General features: G+C 29.9%; 1 protein-coding gene across 2 annotated transcripts in view; it reads left to right on the top strand.

The window, feature by feature from the left end:
- The window catches only part of LOC113398603 (uncharacterized), a 203,398-nt gene that overhangs the window by 121,132 nt on the left and 64,536 nt on the right, over nucleotides 1–17,730 (top strand). For both annotated transcript variants that reach the window (XM_026637413.2, XM_026637412.2), the window contains one exon: nucleotides 14,005–14,053. The gene's annotated coding sequence lies outside the window, so the exon portion shown is untranslated. The remainder of the gene's footprint in view (nucleotides 1–14,004; nucleotides 14,054–17,730) is intronic.

Below are 17,730 nucleotides of genomic sequence, written 5' to 3'. Positions count from 1 at the left end.
GTATATCTTTGGCCAATTATGTTTGGGTTTAATCCAATTTTAACGAATCCTGCCGTCAAAAGTTTTAAACTGTGAATGAGCAACTACAATTATAGGTACAAGGGACATGGAATATTTAACCCCACGGTGTTCGGTTCTACAATCTCAATGTATATGGGCGTGGGCGAGAGCGACCCCCACTGAATCAGACAATATTGGTCCTTCGGCTTTATTAATATAAATAGGAGGATTAGAAGGTACCACCCTTCAATTTATAAACAATAAAGAAAATTATGATGCTTATAGAAAACATAGTAATTATAGATATATCTTTACAGATAAAGAGGTAGGTTACACGAAATAATCTTGTAATGATATTTATTGTACTACCAGATACGATAAGCTTATGTTGCCAGCATAACAACAAGAGCTATAACAATAATCTATTAAAATGTGAAAGTTTCATTCAGAAATTGACAATGAACATTGATCTGTTAGTGTATGCTTTCGGGTATAATATATTATTGTCGTAATTGTATACAAAGAAAATATAAGCTTACTTAATTTTGTTTGATGTTTTTCAAATGAGGGAGCAACATAGAGATATTGTTGAATGAAATTTAAGTAAGTCACGTGGATACTTTAGATAATTTCGTCGCACATATATATTTTTTTTTAAACCATTTCCTTTTTTTTTTTAATTATCCTTATATTAAAATTAATATATTTTTTTAAATTATCTTTATATTCATTTTTTGGCTCTTATGTAAATAAAAAAAACTTATATTATGTTTTCACAGATATATAATATCACAAACATAAAATAATATTATTTAGAAAGTTTTGGTACATATCCTCAACTACTTTAAATTAAAAATTATCAAAAATTAAAGTAATGTGTCATATGTCAAAAAAGTAGGACTTTGCTGTTCTACGGAACCCTAAGTGGCAACAAAACGTTCAACTTACCTTTAAGCAGTCTACGCGTATTAAAATATCTCTAAAACAAAACAATACTCTACAGACCATTGAACCACGGCGGCTGTTTAAATGCTAATTCGAGATCAAACCGAAGTGACAAACGGACAGACAGATGTTTCTACTCAGCTATGATTTGCATTACATAACATTGCACTTTTGTTAACACTCTGACATAACGGGTTATATATCACTTGAAATACTTAGGGTTGCCACAAGAGTAGCAATGATTGATTTCCTATTTGAAATACTTAAACCAAATTAATATAAATATAATATTGTGTAATATCAAAGAACCTCATCATCTTTTCCGCTCAGCATGAGATTAATTTTTTGAACACTTTATTATACGTAACAGAGATAATTTATACAGAAATAATGTCTGGGGACAACAAGTTTAAAGGCAGCACAGCACACCCGAGAAATAAATATTATAAGAAAAATATAAGTTAGTACCGTCGTGTGTAGCACGTATAGTCGTAAATGAAATTAATGTAGTAATAGGAAAAATACCTACGCTATTGAAATTTCAATAAATATATATATGATGAGATACATCTTTAATTTCTTTAAAATAGAAATTAACTGACCATTGCTGAAAGAGCCAATCGTGCTTGTCCGGGTACAAATAACTACGTTCCCTGTCCGTTTTTACTTTACCGGTAATAAATATTACATTCAAAAATGCTTGCATCTCTTTATCGCAAACAAATATGCAGATGGTATTTTTTAAATTATTATTTCTCAATTACTACTTTTGAATGTCAGAATTTGTTTGAATAAATATTTGACAAATACGAAAAAAAAAAATTTTTTTTGAACTATCTCTACTTACCAAAAACAAAATTTAGTTTTAAGTATGTATAAACACATGTGCAGTTTTCACGGATTTTTTTACAGTATAATTTAATTACTATAAGCCATCTTTTGCGTTAATTTATTTTTATAATAAAGGTTGATCCGGAAGATAGTTTTTTTATTAAAATATTTATTACACTGTTCTTGCAATACTTATCTGGGTAATAAGACAGTAATGTTAAAATTTTATTATGATTCAGTACATTGTATAGTATCTCGAAACATAATCCTCGCGCGTGCGCACATCAAGAGCTAGTTCAAGGATAGAAGGTCGGTTCATCATTGGATTGAACTAGTATATACTTTGTGCTAACTACAATAGCTGTACACCCCGTGGGGCACTTATGAGCTATATAACTACTGCGACTCTTCAATAATAGCTTCATTTTATTTTATTATTAGCTAGCGATTTTTTCAATTTTTACATTAGCCGTTCTTACATACATACAATTATAATATATCCACAGATTATGTAAAATAATTTAAAAGCAAACACTACATGCCAATTAAACCATTAAGGCTATTGCTTGTTTCGAAAACAAAAGTGAAAAAACAAAACGACAATGAATGAGCAAAGGAGAACAATTAAAGTTTGTACATACACACATCTTTACACTTTAAATATGAAACTGATATCTAAACATTTGTTTTAAGAGTAATAAAACTTAACGCCATTTAAAAATAATATAGATTTAAAATTATTGATGTATATGACTTGAAGCATCTAAGATATGCATATATAGTATGTTTATATAATAACACAATAGTTGATGACTATAACTTTAATGGCTAAATTATACAAAGTTATATTTGGGATTTCATAATTGATTTGTCTAAACTTCGCTTTGTCAAATATGTTATTCTTTATCAAGCGAATCATTTAAAATAGTTACTGATCGTCTCTATCATATATTTCAATAATTTATGTATCTTTTGAGAAATCTAATTTCGATAAGATGTAGGTACAGATAAACATAAGAATTATTAACGTTGAATACAAAATTTCAAATATATATAAAAACATTGTTATAATAAATAAATTAATGTAATTAAAACTATGGTGGAATGTTTTATGTAGTAGAACGTTTCCAAGTGAAAGATTAATTATAAAACTGGATAGCTTAGGTGATTATTGAAAAACTCGCGCCATTATTAGGAAAAAACTTTTCTTTTTAAATTGATTAAAAATGGCTAATCAATAACGGAAATCTCAATATAAGTAATTCAGATATAACTAACACGCTCGGTTCCTATATTTAACGAATCGTAAAACAGTAACCGACCGTTTTTGAGTTACGAACGACGAGCCCATTTAGTAGTTATACATTCAACTTTAAGAATACGAAACGTTTTTATAGGGACGTATTTGAAATACTTTTTTTTTTTTTATGGCATTGATTGGCGGACGAGCATATGGGCCACCTGATGGTAAGTGGTCACCACCGCCCATAGACAAAGGCGCTGTAAGAAATATTAACCATTCCTTACATTACCTATGCGCCACCAACCTTGGGAACTAAGATGTTATGTCCCTTGTGCCTGTGATTACACTGGCTCACTCACCCTTCTAACCGGAACACAACAATACAGTGTACTGTTATTTGGCGGTAGAATATCTATATATATAGACAATTCTACTATCTGTAATATAGTAATCCTTACTGATATTATAAATGCGAAGGTTAACTTCTCAAACCTCCCCCTCCTTCACACGCAGGTGAAACCGCGCGCAGAAACTAGTAGGACAAAACAATAGTATAAAACAAAAAGAAAAAAATAAGACTTACAAACAAATCAAATCTTCGAACCAGAAAACTTTTAAGAAAAATGTCAATTGGACCGAAGCGTTTTGTAATACACCGGTAGCCATTAAAACTGAATAATCGTTATTTATTCCGCGATTATATCTTTTAAATAAAACCAGTTTCGTTTTGTTAATTTGGTCTTTATTACAATGTGTATAAGAGCTACGAATCTTAGAGATACAAGATCGTGATGAAATAAATATTAAGTTTTTGTGGCCGTCCATTGAAAACTTGTGAATGACTTGAAGAGAGGATGCGATGATGTATCATGTGGTTGTTTAATGATTAATTAATGTTTTTATTATTTTAAAGTAAGATAAAATCTAAATATACATAATTATATTCATTTTGTACATTAATATAATTCTTCATTCATTTCAGTTCTTTTGAATGTAATTTATAGGTCTAATTTTGAGTAATTTTAATGAAACTTCGTTTTATTTTTTATTTTGCATTTAAAATTAATATTTAATATACATTAAGCACAAAATATTTCTGAACAAATTTCTACAAGTGTGAAAAGAAATAGCCTTAAGTCGTACGAATCGTCAACGATATAAAATTAGTAGGTATATTGTATCTTTATAATTTATTAATTATATGTCAACTGTTGGTTATTTCATTTCCATTGTATTGTAGTAATCGCTATTTGATAATTAAACTTTGAATGCAATGGTTTCTTGACTATTTCTTATTTTTAAGATATTTCGTAACACACTATACTTATCATTATAAAATATTCCTAGTTATGAAAAGAAAATAATTTATGTCAGATAAGCTTTCTACGTAGCGCAACTAATTGTGATTAAACCATTTTCAATCTTTAACGTCAATAGCTTAGCGGAAAAGGCGCCGTCTACCGATACGAAAGTCTGAGGTTCTGTGACGACCCTTTGTGCTATTGTAATTTCGACTTTAAACAAAACATATAACTAATATTAACTAGTTGCTCCGCGCTACTTCACTAACGTTAATTATTTCTGCTCGGCCGCCGTGTATTGTTCTTTTTACAAATTGGGTTTGCACATAACCTAACCTAACCTAACGAATAAGTAAAGACCCTAAGACTAGCGAATTAAAACAAACATGCGTTCAAACTATTCGAAAGTAGCGAAGGATCACTTACTCATCCATTAAGTCATCAAGTCATTAAGTGGAAAAACAAAAAAAAATCTGTTACAGTTAACATCGTTTACATTTACATAGTTACATTTTTATATCATGGTCTTTCTCTATTACGGCGACAATAATTATTGCAAGAATGGTTTGCTTAAGCAACGGGCACATTATGGGTAAATCAGTCGATTTTTTTTATTTTGTCATCAATTCGATCTTTCTAGAACAAAATAACCGTAATAAAGAAATACCATGGTATAAAAATGTACTTTGTTAACTTTAACTTTTTTTTTTTTGTTTTATCCACATAAGGGATGGTTCAGAACTACGATTTAAAGGAGAAATGCTGATAGCATTCATGTCACCATTTCACGCCGTCATGATTTACGTACCAAGTTTTCGATCGCAGCAGTCGACGGGCTAGCTACATAATCGTACCGAAACGTCGCACGTCATACGGAAGAACAATGATAATAACAAACGGAGCGCGGCTATATAACAGTATACCCTCATATATAAAAAATGTTGACTCATTACATACGTTTAAAAGACAATTATCAGATTATTTATTGAATAAATAAATAAATAACTAGATCTAATTTATTATAAAACAATTAAATTTGAGTGAATGAGGTGGGATTGTTGTTTTGTTTGTTGCTAGTAAATTTTGTTTCGTATACGTACCTACAATTATACATATATAATATTACATATAATGGCTACGACGATGAACTGCAAGTGAACATTACTGTAATTTATTGTTATCACATAAGTATTTTAATTTAATTAATTTAATTTATGATATCAGTAGGCAGACGAGCAAATGAGCCACCTGATGGTAAGTGGTCACCACCGCCCATAGACAATGGCGTTGTAAGAAATATTAACCATTCCTTACATCACCAATGCGCCTCCAACCTTGGGAACTAAGATGTTACGTCCCTTGTGCCTGTAGTTACACTGGCTCACTCACCCTTCAAACCGGAACACAACAATACCGAGTACTGCTGTTTGGCGGTAGAATATCTGATGAGTGGGTGGTACCTACCCAGACGGACTTGCACAAAGCCCTACCACCAAGTAACAATATATTTCTTTGTAGATAATAAATTATTTAAACCTAAACCTAACTATTTTTATGTTAAGGTCTTAATGACATATACTGTAACTTATTTTAATCTCATCATTAATAATTTCAAGTAATCTAAAATGCTAGTGTAAAGGAGAAATAAACAAAATCTAAACTCATACTATTGAATGATATTCATTGCTAGCATGCAAGCTTGTTTCAATGCTAAATAGATTGATTGTATGATAATTGTTACATTTAATTACAGTATCGTTACAAGTTTACGGCATAAATTAGAGCAGTAATTACAAGTCTCAAGATTTCTTATCTTATCTATTAAGATATGACAGAAATTGAAAAAGTATTAATACTTAGTTCAGGCAATTCGGATCTTTGTCGTTGTTGATGGTTTCTTTGACATTAAAAGATTGATATATCCTAACAAAATCAAATGTAATCTTACAAACATATTTTCATATATTCGTCGTAGAATCGTTATTTAACAAGATTTTAATAATTATTGTAATGTAGATTTCCGGTTTGGAATGTAGATTGAAACGAAAGGAAAAACTCAGGTTCCACCAATTATTTAACATATAATTATATTATAATGCGTATCATTAAATGATCGTGTATAGAACATTCATTACAGATAATATAAAACTTAGACATTTTAAGTCACGAAGGCGCGCCCTTCCACGCTGAATTATCGGCGTGAATTAGTATGAATGACTCGTGCTTAAACATGTATCAGTGTGTGTCAGTAATCTTTACTGATGTCAGAAACAATACAGACAGCAAAATAAAATACAATATATTTGTTAACTCACATTATATTAAAAGAATATTTCATTCGGTTTACTTTATGATATTAGATAAATATTCATAATAATTTCTTGTATGATGTAAATGTCCTAGTTTCAAGAACAACAACCTTATTTATTTAATGGCCGTCATAAAGTTATTTAAATTCCATTGCGTTTGACAGGTCCTATTATATATACCCTTTTTACTTCAAACGAAACTTTGCTTTCTTTTCTTTAAAAAAATCTATCTACAATCCAACAGTAAATAAGCCTATTCTACAAGTATTTATGTCGTCTGCAGAAATTTTGATAAATTAGTATGAAGTATTTTTCTTAATTTTAACACCTTAATTAAACAACACTTAATATAAACTCACGTGATAAACTAAGAGGTATTTGAATGTAAATCTATGACTAGATTATAAAATTCACACCAGTGAACCTATTGTTCCTTATTTTAAACTATTTACCTAAATTTCGATGAAATTAGTGCAATTTATTATCACGAAATATTTCCTTACGATATTTGTTACGTACGACACATTAGTAGACCATATCGACTATCAGACGGACGATTTCTGTTAGATTTAATAACTAAGTCGTAGTGAAATACCATCGAGATGTATGTAATCCTATTACTACATTCTAAAACATCCAATCCAATCAAACGTAGGCCAATTACGTTGAAACTCATGGACCGCTCCTAAAATCGGTTAATTATTATTTAAACTGTTAGCATTTATTAATGAAATATAGTTAGTATCTGGTCATTACAACAGAGCTATACGTTTTATATCCTAAACAGTCTAAGTTTGAATATTAATTTTGTTCTCGATTAACTCTTAAATTGATAAGGATTGTGTCCACGTTGAATTTATCGCGTTTTAGTCTTTTAATAGTTTTACGAGTAATTTCGGAGCGTATAAAGTCATTTCGGTTTAAATTTAAATTAAGTCCTAGATAATATTAAGGTTGTTTTAATATGAATAGAGTTGATTTCTGTCAGTTAATACATTCAAAGTTTATTATAATGTAACTAATGACTTGTTTTACTGTTCCTTTACATAATAAATATAATAACGTATACATTATAAATAAATATTACGTTAGTTACTAACGAACTTACGGATTTCCTCAATAATTCCAATAAACAACACAGTTTAAGGTCTAGACGTACGAAAACAACATTGAATTTCAAATTTGAACTCAATAAGGTATATAAATAATTTTCAAATTCATGATGGGCTTATTGTGAATGAATTAAAAACGGATCACTAGGATGAAAAAATAAATTATATGAAACTAAGAATGTTATTTTATTTGCATTTAAAAACTTTTTTTGTAGGCTAGAGTTTGTTTTTAAGGCCCTGATTATAAAAATATAAAATTCTACAGTTGTTTGTTTGTATAAATTATGTATATGAATACTTTAGAATCAATTCATAATAATAGCGGTAGTTATTTTTGAACGAAAATAGTATGATATCATGCAAAAAAACATCATAAATATAAACGAAGTAAATCGTTTCAACACTTTTTTTCATTTTGAAATGGTAAAGATTTAAATTGTACAAATAAATATTTCTCATAGACTACTATAAAACTCCCATTACTGAGAAAATGCCTTTACTCTTCTAGAGTATAAGGCTTACTTTTCACCACGCTCCTTCAATGCAGGTTCTTGGATACACATGTGACATAATATCATAATCCTTGACTGCCTCGTTAGTCTAGTGGCTAGATGTATGGCTGGATATCCAGTTTTTTGGGTTTTTCTATCGTAAATTTCTTAGTAACAACCCGGAGTCTGGAAGTAGAAAGTTTATAAATTCCCGTACCTCGGAAAGCACGTAAAACCGTTGGTCCTACGCCTGACCTCTATCCGGTCGTGTTGGATTTGGCGCCCCATCGGATTATGAGAGGTTTGCACACACACTTGTGCATTTTAAGTAAGTAGTAGTAAGGTTGCCTGCAATGGCTAAAAGCGGTCTTGACAATGTTTTTCAACATATTTCGCTTCACTTCGGATTACGAGATAAAATATAAAAGCTAAAAGATAACTACATAAACTCAGTAGTGCTACGCAGTATTTAGTGAGCATACTTATATGCTTCTAGCCTCTGGGCCGTCTCAGTTTTCAAAACTACAAATGATGATTTAGTATACCTGAAATCTGATCGTCAGTAATACGACGAAATATGTAGATAAATACGATTAAATTAAAAAAAAATACTCAATCAATTTTCTCGATGATGGACCCATTTCTCGAAATCAGTAAATTTCTCCTAAAAAATCCTAATCGGAAACGTATCTAATTCGTCGGCTTGTAGCCAATATAACTATTATAAGCGCCGCCTGCAAACATAAAAAGTTGAAGCCCCTAATTGCTTACACATAATTGGTGATTAAACACCACCTCTTCATCTTTTTGGACGATTTATGATCGTAAAATAAATAGATTGGTTGTTCATTTGCTTTTAATAGACGTTTAGTGTGTCTTTAAAATGTACAAGCTTTTGTAGATCTTATTTCGAAAATATTAAGCTATATATTAGCCTGTTATATTTTAAATGTGATTGTTGTTTATGTATTTTCAAATGATGTACCGTTACAGTAATCGCTGTTCGATTTTGTCTTCTATAAACAAAGTTGTTTGTTTTTTAAGAAATTCGATTTTATGATGCGTTGGTTACAAAAACACTTATTTTGGGCGGAAGAAAGTGTTAAAATAAACGTGTTAATGAGACGCAAGAACAGAACTGCATTTGTTTGAGTTTAAAAAATCGAGCTTCTGATTCAGTTCTAAAACAAGATTCATAAAAGTCACATAATTTGCACATGCATATTTTAACAAATATTTGCTTGGCAGTTTAAAAAAATGGGACAGATATTGATTGATTAAATTAAGTAGAACGTGAATGTTGTAATTAATATTGAGTACTATGCATTTAAAAGAAATACTGTTGATATTTGCGATTTTATCCCGTAATATCTAACTACGATGCATAATATTACCATTATTATAAGACACATTTTAAAAATTCTTCTATATCACAAATATTTCTCACCATTGATAAAGACAAACTTTACACATTGACACTACAATCAAAAATAATGTCGCTGGCTCTTTTGATCGTATGTAATTCTATACAACTATCTCTTTCACCCAGGAACTGTCTCTATGAGAACTTACATAATTATTTCTCAGCGAGTGTGAACATGGTTATTAGCCGCGAAGATTTTACAGCATCCTTCACATCATAAGGGGTTTAATTTGATTATGACCGAGGCGATAGATCACATTGTATCGATTGTAGTTCGATTAACGAGAGGTTATGAAAATAGTACGACTTTTTTAAATAACAGTGACTCGAAGACAACAAAAAATAAATGGATATGAAAACGTAACAACATTTTATAGGATCATTTATAAATATTTTTATTCGTTTTAACTTTTACGATACTTAAAAAAAGATCTTCTTTAAACATTCTAAAATGTTTCACAAACTTAAAATGGTTGACATACTTGGCTTCAATCTCAATAATCTAAACTTCACAATTTGACTCCTTTTGTACGACATATTTTAAAAAAGTAACATCAAATAGTAACCGTTTCCGCTAAGCCAAACAGTTTAACGCAACAAAGAATCCACGTGAAGACTCTATCATTTTCAACATAAGCGCGGCATCCAAAAAAGAGCATTGTCATAAAATGAGAAAGGCCACGCTCAAGAAACCACCCATGACGATTTCGAAGCCACCGGCAATAAAAATGACCCACAAAAATACATTATTTACTATTATATATCGGCAAGGCGACAGACGGACTAATCACAAACCTAAATACAAACACGAGGAACGTAGGTGTAAAAGGTACGGGCGGTGGAGAGGAATTGTTTGATGATACCATAGAAAAAGTAGCTCCTAAATTCGTCGGTAAGAATGAATAGCGTGAACCAATATTGACCGTTGCTTAATACACCCTTTCCCACGGTATCCTGATGGATATTTCTCATGTTACAAGGTATAAAACTTATGTTTGACGTTATAGGGCGCCTAGTAAGTAATCAGTAGACCAAACAAATTGAGTCTCAAATATGTGCCTGATTATTCGAATCCTCACTACCCTCTGACTCAATGCCGGCTTTTAACTTACAAAAGACTGCTAATTGGAACGTCTTTCGTATAATCGCTTATACTTCAATTCTAGTTAAACTTCTTCACAAGTTTTCTACTTGGATGTTTCATTCATAGATTTGGCAGATCATTTATTTATTAGAATTTGTAAAAGATGGTGAGCAATTATTGAAATGTCAAATGTTTAAAAAAACCTATTGATGTTTTGTAATAACAAATATGAGTTATAATTAATAGTCAACATAACATGTCAGACGAACCTATTGATACCGAGTCCATAATCAATTCATAAAATACCATTAGAACCAGTAGCCAGATCGTTGCCAGCGATAAAGTTCCAATTGGGTATGCGGTTTCGTTAGAGTTCACCGTGTCAAACTCATTACCATTTCTCTAGAACATTCGTTTACCTTCAACTGAAATAATACGTATGTTATTGCACGTAATTTAACACTAAATTAAAAAGATTTAAAAAAAAACAGTACATAATATTTTAATGCTACGTTTTATCTTATCCTCTCAGAAACACATTAATTTTCTCCAACTAGATTTATTCAATTACAATGCCACACATCAAATCGAGTATATTTTTATACCTCATTCGAATCAGAAAGCGATAATACCAGTTCATAATTCTCAAGTGCAATCAATTTAAAACAAATAATATGGGTTATTTAAAACTAACAATCATGATTTAACATTAATTTCTCGTGCGATTTACGCATGCATTACTCTTAACGTTGGAGTTTAAATATAATTATCGCAAATCATAGTATTTGTATTGCACTTGCTATTCACGTCCGGACAAGACGTGATATTTTGTTAAATAGACTTCAATGGTCCAACAACTACCAAGATCGATAATGCGGTGAATTAATTTCCTTACTTACTCGAGAATATGTACTAGAATTGCTTGTATATGATAATGCAAATAAGCTTGAAGACGTCAATTTTTTAACCGACAATAATAATCTTTATGTGAATGCAGGTAAAGTTTGTTTTAATAAAAGTGATCTCGTGGGTGCAGTGATTAATGTTGTGAGTGCCCCCGCTGTGTTGTTTGTTACACTTGTCAGTGATGTAATTTTAATTTATCAGTTGGAGTAATATACAGACCTCCGATTGGATTCCGCTTTGCCAATCCTCCCGGCTATATGCCAACGTCGTATCTCACGCATGTAACTCTTAAGATATTTTATATCTAATTTATCTTAAGGCATTATTATTTACCATTCTACTTGTGGTAATATAATCTTGAATAACTTGAAAAACTAGTAATAAACTGTTTTAGCAAAGAGCACCAACGATGTTACGTAGTAGTCGACTTAATTTCTGCGATTATGTACAGGGTTATTGGTAATTCGACGTATTCCCGTTAGGAGGTGATAGGAGTGATTATTTGCGATAATTTAACCCCCATATGCATGGTGCAAAAGTGAACCATTTTTGAGTTATCACGTTTTTTAGATTTTTTTCAAAAGAAGTCAAAATTGCAACTTCAAAAATTTATTAAAAAAAATATCAATTAAAATCTATTTTTTTTCTGATTTATAAAAACGATTAAACACTGGATATTTTGCAATATTTAAACAATAATTATCGGTCCGAATTTAAAAATGCGAGACAGAAAACGATATTATTTCAATATATTTTTTATTTTTTCATATATATAATTTCATATATTTCATAAAAAATGTGCCTGAAAAACAAAAAAAAACGTTATGAAACTTGTTCTGCAGATTATTTTAAAAACATAATCGTTTACTTAGCTTTCCGAAAATGTATAAAACTAGGAATTTATTTCAAAGCAACCGAAATAAAATGATCAGAAAGGACGCTGGCGGAAATTCGTATTCGAACATGACCGAATTCGTACTAAAGGTCGCTCTTTAAAATTCCCACAAAATTGATTTAAAATAATAACCAATGTAAAAAAACTTACTTATTTACTTAACTTACTTACTTAATACAAATTTAAAATAAAATTTAGATACATAAAAAGTTCAGTAGCTAAGTTACAATTAAGATATTCTGTTATCGATTTCTGTCTTGCATTTTTAAATTTGGTCCGATAATTATTGTTTAAATATTGAAATATCCAGTGTTTAATCGTTTTTATAAATCAGAAGAAAAAAATAGATTTTAATTGATACTTTTTTTTAAATAAATTTTTGAAGTTGCATTTTGGACTTATTTTGAAAAAATCTAAAAAACGCGATAACTCAAAAATGGTTCACTTTTGCATCATGCATATGGGGGTTTAAATTATCGCAAATAATCACCCCTATCACCTCCTAATGTGAATACGTCGAATTACCAATAAACCTGTACATGATGGCAAAAGCGCATAGGTCAAGCTGTAACGATAGTGTTAAATAAATATAAATCGGACGCCGAACACGGCTCGCTTTGTATTTGCGACTTTATCTAGGATTTCGGTCACGTCTCGGCAGATTATGTTCGTGACACCCAAGTAATAAATTTCAACTACATTCGGCATGTCACTTTGTCCAATTTAATCCATAACCTAAATTATATCATGATTTTACGAAACTGTTACGTGTATAGTAAAACGTTCTTACAATTAATACAATGTTAACCTCGGTGATTTATCGCTTATTTGCTTTTGCATGTGTATTTTACCAAAGACACGGGGATTATTATCAAAAGTCATACAAGGTGAAATACACTTTAATCTAAGCCTTATAAATTCGCATTAATCAAAATCATAATATACTTTATTCGAGTAGGCTCTTATAAGTGCTTTTGAGTTGTGATTTTACATGATAAATCAAATGTTAAATACCTTGCGATAGATGAGTAGAATCTAAATTTCGGAATTTAGAATTTTACCAAAAGAACTCAAAAAATCAAAACATACTTTATTCAAATAGGTTTTTACAATACTTTTGAATCACCATTTAACAAACTATTTAAAGTAAATCTACCACCGGTTCCGAATGTATATTCTACCGAGAAGAACCGGCAAGAAACTTCGTAGTTACTGTTTTTCAACATCTAAAAATACAGTAATGTTAGTTAAATACAATTATATAACTGGCAAGACTTTTCAACTATTGTATACAATAATATAAAAAATATATTAATATCATTAAATGCATTTACAAGTACTTTTTAAAAAATATGTCGTCGTATTTCCGTATTACTGTTTGTTTAGTTTAATAAATTTGATTTGAATATATGTATATGTATGTATAAAAAAAATTAATGGATAAAATAATTTATTTTGTTACAGATACCCTTCACGCTAGTCTTGAGCGATTAAAGCGAGTGGAATTACCAAGGTATTTACACGTGCCATCAATAAAGAATTTAATAAGATTTTACGATCAATCGCATCTGTCAATGAAAATACTCAATAATACTTCAATAGTCATAAATCTCGATTTAGAATCTTTTGTGAGTGTGAAGTGTTTGTCCTCATAAACAATGGTTCAGCTGTGAATGTAATGTAGTAAAATGGTATTGATTTTTGTTTTAAGTGATTTGAGCCACGTATGCTCAATAGAGACCAGCCAAATAGACATATTGTTCGCAACTGTACGCACCATCACAAGTAATAGTACGGTGCTTATCTTTCTAGGTGATGATTAAAATTCCATAATATATTTAAAAATTATAAAATTGAAAAAACAATAAATAATCATTTATATGAACAGTTCTACATCTATTAATAAATGATTGGATTTATATATGACTTGACTCATTACTAATAAATATCGTGGAAACTAAAATGTTGTAATCTATTAATTAGCCGCTTTTTTCGACTTTTAAATACGAATGGTACCTATTTGTCAACTTTCTTTACCAGTGTAAAAAGTGTAGTCATTTCTCAACTGTCAACTTGGATCCAACGAATCTCGCCACCAGCGCTGTCACTAATCGTTCTAAAGATGTCACCCGACCACTTTACTCTGACAAATGAAACAGCATCTTAGTACCAATTTGTATCCTTTGTTTCTCAAAATGCCGCTTTCATTAATTTTCTCTATATCTTAATTTAGCGTATGAATGCCGATGTATTGTTGCTGTCTCTTTGACAGCTGATTTTAGTAATCATTAATTTTGCTGTATCTTTGCTATTTTGTTGTGATTTTTATTAAAACGCGTCTCAAAGAAATACATATATATATGTATAATATTGTCTAGACTATAGCACTTGAAGCAATGTTGTCTTAAATATAATAATGTGATGTTATACCTGTTTATACACGATATAAAAATCACTTACGGTGTAACATAATTATATAAATGATTTGATACGTATGATGATTACGACACTTTATATAAATCGCAGTGAACCAAACGTTAGAGCGATTTAGAATCTTTTTTTTTACCAATTTTAGTACTAATGTTCTTAAATAGCTCAAAATCGTCTGTCTGTCTGTCTGGTTTATAATCTTTAGTCGTAAGTAATTGACAGATAACACTACGCACAAGAAACTTTGAAGTGAATATTAAAATGGTAGAGCTGGCTAGTTTCATTTTTAATGATGCGGGTGTTAGATTTTTTATAGAGAGTTAATACATTATGTCAGAATATTTTAAGAATAATTTCTATTTCTTTATTATTTTATTATATTTTAAGGTTATAAGACAATAAAAGGTTATATATGAAACACAAATATTTATTTAACCATGCACTTATGAATCGTCATTTAACAAACTATTTAAAGTAAAGCTACCACCGGTTCGAAATGTAGATTCTACCGAGGAGAACCGGCAAGAAACTCAGTAGTTACTCTTTTTCAATATCCAAAAATACAGTCATGTTAGTTAAGTACAATTATACTAACTTTGTATATATAATACTAACTTTGTATATTGATAATTCCAAAAACACAATCTCATATATTCATCAATAATTTAACAAGCAATAACAATTATACTATATCACAAAATTATATCGTACCTTAAATGTTAGCAGCAACTTGCTGGTCCAGGATCAAAGTGAAAAGTAAAAGTAAAAGTGTTCTGTACCGAGCTTCCATCACTTATATAAGCCTCACTACAAATCACGTGACTCACAATAATGAACAGAAAAGTCAAAGTACCCTCTTATTTAATATTAATGTTATCAACACAATTCAAAAATAACTTAAATTAAATTATTATCATTACAGAATTGATTAAAACATACAAAAAAGTTAAATAACATTCTTTTGAAATCTTACGTGACGAATAAAATTTTTTTTCCCTATTATCTATATAGTCTAAGATGTAAATCATTTGGCTTTGAATGTTAAATGAATCGATAAATCAATTTAACGATACAGATGGAACTCATTATAAATTTTATTTCATACATGCTGTAAATAACAATTCCATACTTGATCACATAAAAGGAGCCGACAACAGATCACCCAAGACTTAATGCGATGCATAATTTCCGTGTTGGATTCCTGATTTTTACATGTTCGTGGCATGATTGATATTCGTTAACTCAGGAAGCTTGTTGTCTAAGCGGAGCAATATTTTATAGTTATTTAATTATGTGACATTAGGAAATTATAAGTTTGATATATGATACAATTTGAAATAATGTATTATATTCAACTTAAGAACCGTTTTTCTGTTATATTTTATTATTTTTTCTCTAAGCTTTGTTGTTGGCAAGGATTTGAATAGCTACCATCCAATCATTAGATATTTTATAACAGCAATATTTAGTGTTGTTGTTTGAAAGATAAATAAGTCAGTGTAACTACCGGCATAAAGGATAACATCTTAGTTCCCAAGGTCGCTGGTGCATTGTCAATGAGGTCGTTAATATTATATTTACAGTGCAAAAGTCTATTGGTGGTGACCACTTGCTTTCAGACAGATTATCTACCCTAAATTGTTTTAATTTAAAGAAAACTTTAATTACAATTATTTTTTAATTTTATCTCATTTAAGATCAGGTAATGTAAAGCCACTTTGTCTATTTAAAATATTATTATAAATTTACCTTCATGTCGAACGCGTATGTTAAAACGAAAAAAAAACGGTCTATACATGTTTACTGAGATGTGAATGGTTTTATGCGAATCGAGATAATAAGTTATGTTTTAATTACAAGTTTATTTAAATTCCATATTAACAGTGGTAGATTTATTACCGACATTATACAGCGCTTAAAGTAATAATTAGTATTTTTAATAGGGAAGGTTTAAATAATACGAGTCTAGTACTACTACTATTCGATTACTACTAAGAGGCGTTCTAATAAATGTATGCTCAATATTTTTGCAGTTGCGGAAAGCAATTTTTTTTTCCTAGTAATAACGATCTTACTTGATCCTTCCGTTATTTATTATACCTTGGCATTTATACAATTTAATGGCGTCGCAGATTGATATTTTGTTTAGGAGTAATTTTAAATCTCGAGTAGGTAGATATCATATCGTAATATATACGACGTACGTACTGCATTGTATAGATTCTACGAATAGAGATTTGATCGATCTACGAATTCAGAATATCCGGCCACTCTCTCGGCCGAAGAGCTGAAAGATGTGTGCTATTCGTGCGTAACAGGTTTTATATAGAGTGAGTAAAGTATGGTTATTTACTTTTACACCCGCAAGTACTCGTAACATTATAAAAATAATTAACATATATTTTTTTTAATATTGTTTTTAAATCAAACAACTTCGTTGCTTCAGTCTCTTACTATTTTTTATATGTCACACGATATACCCTTACAAATATATTTACTTTTTTTTTAATTTATTTTTCGCTGTTCTGGTGACTAGTTGATCAAATACACCGAAAAGAAAAAAATAGAAGTTTTATTTCAAACCCTACATATACTTACAAGTAAAAAAACTATTCATCAGTAAATCTTAAAAAAAAATATCAACAATATTATCAGGTATATAATAAAATATTATGAGTGCATTGCTAGTAGGTATTTCAATAAACTATTATTTATATGAAATGATAACATATTAATTTGGAACTATGCATAATGAAGTCT

The sequence above is a fragment of the Vanessa tameamea genome, chromosome 14 (genome assembly GCF_037043105.1).
Source record: "Vanessa tameamea isolate UH-Manoa-2023 chromosome 14, ilVanTame1 primary haplotype, whole genome shotgun sequence".
In the NCBI taxonomy this organism is placed as follows: Eukaryota; Metazoa; Arthropoda; class Insecta; order Lepidoptera; family Nymphalidae; genus Vanessa; species Vanessa tameamea.
This window is presented reverse-complemented; position numbering and strand designations above follow the sequence as displayed.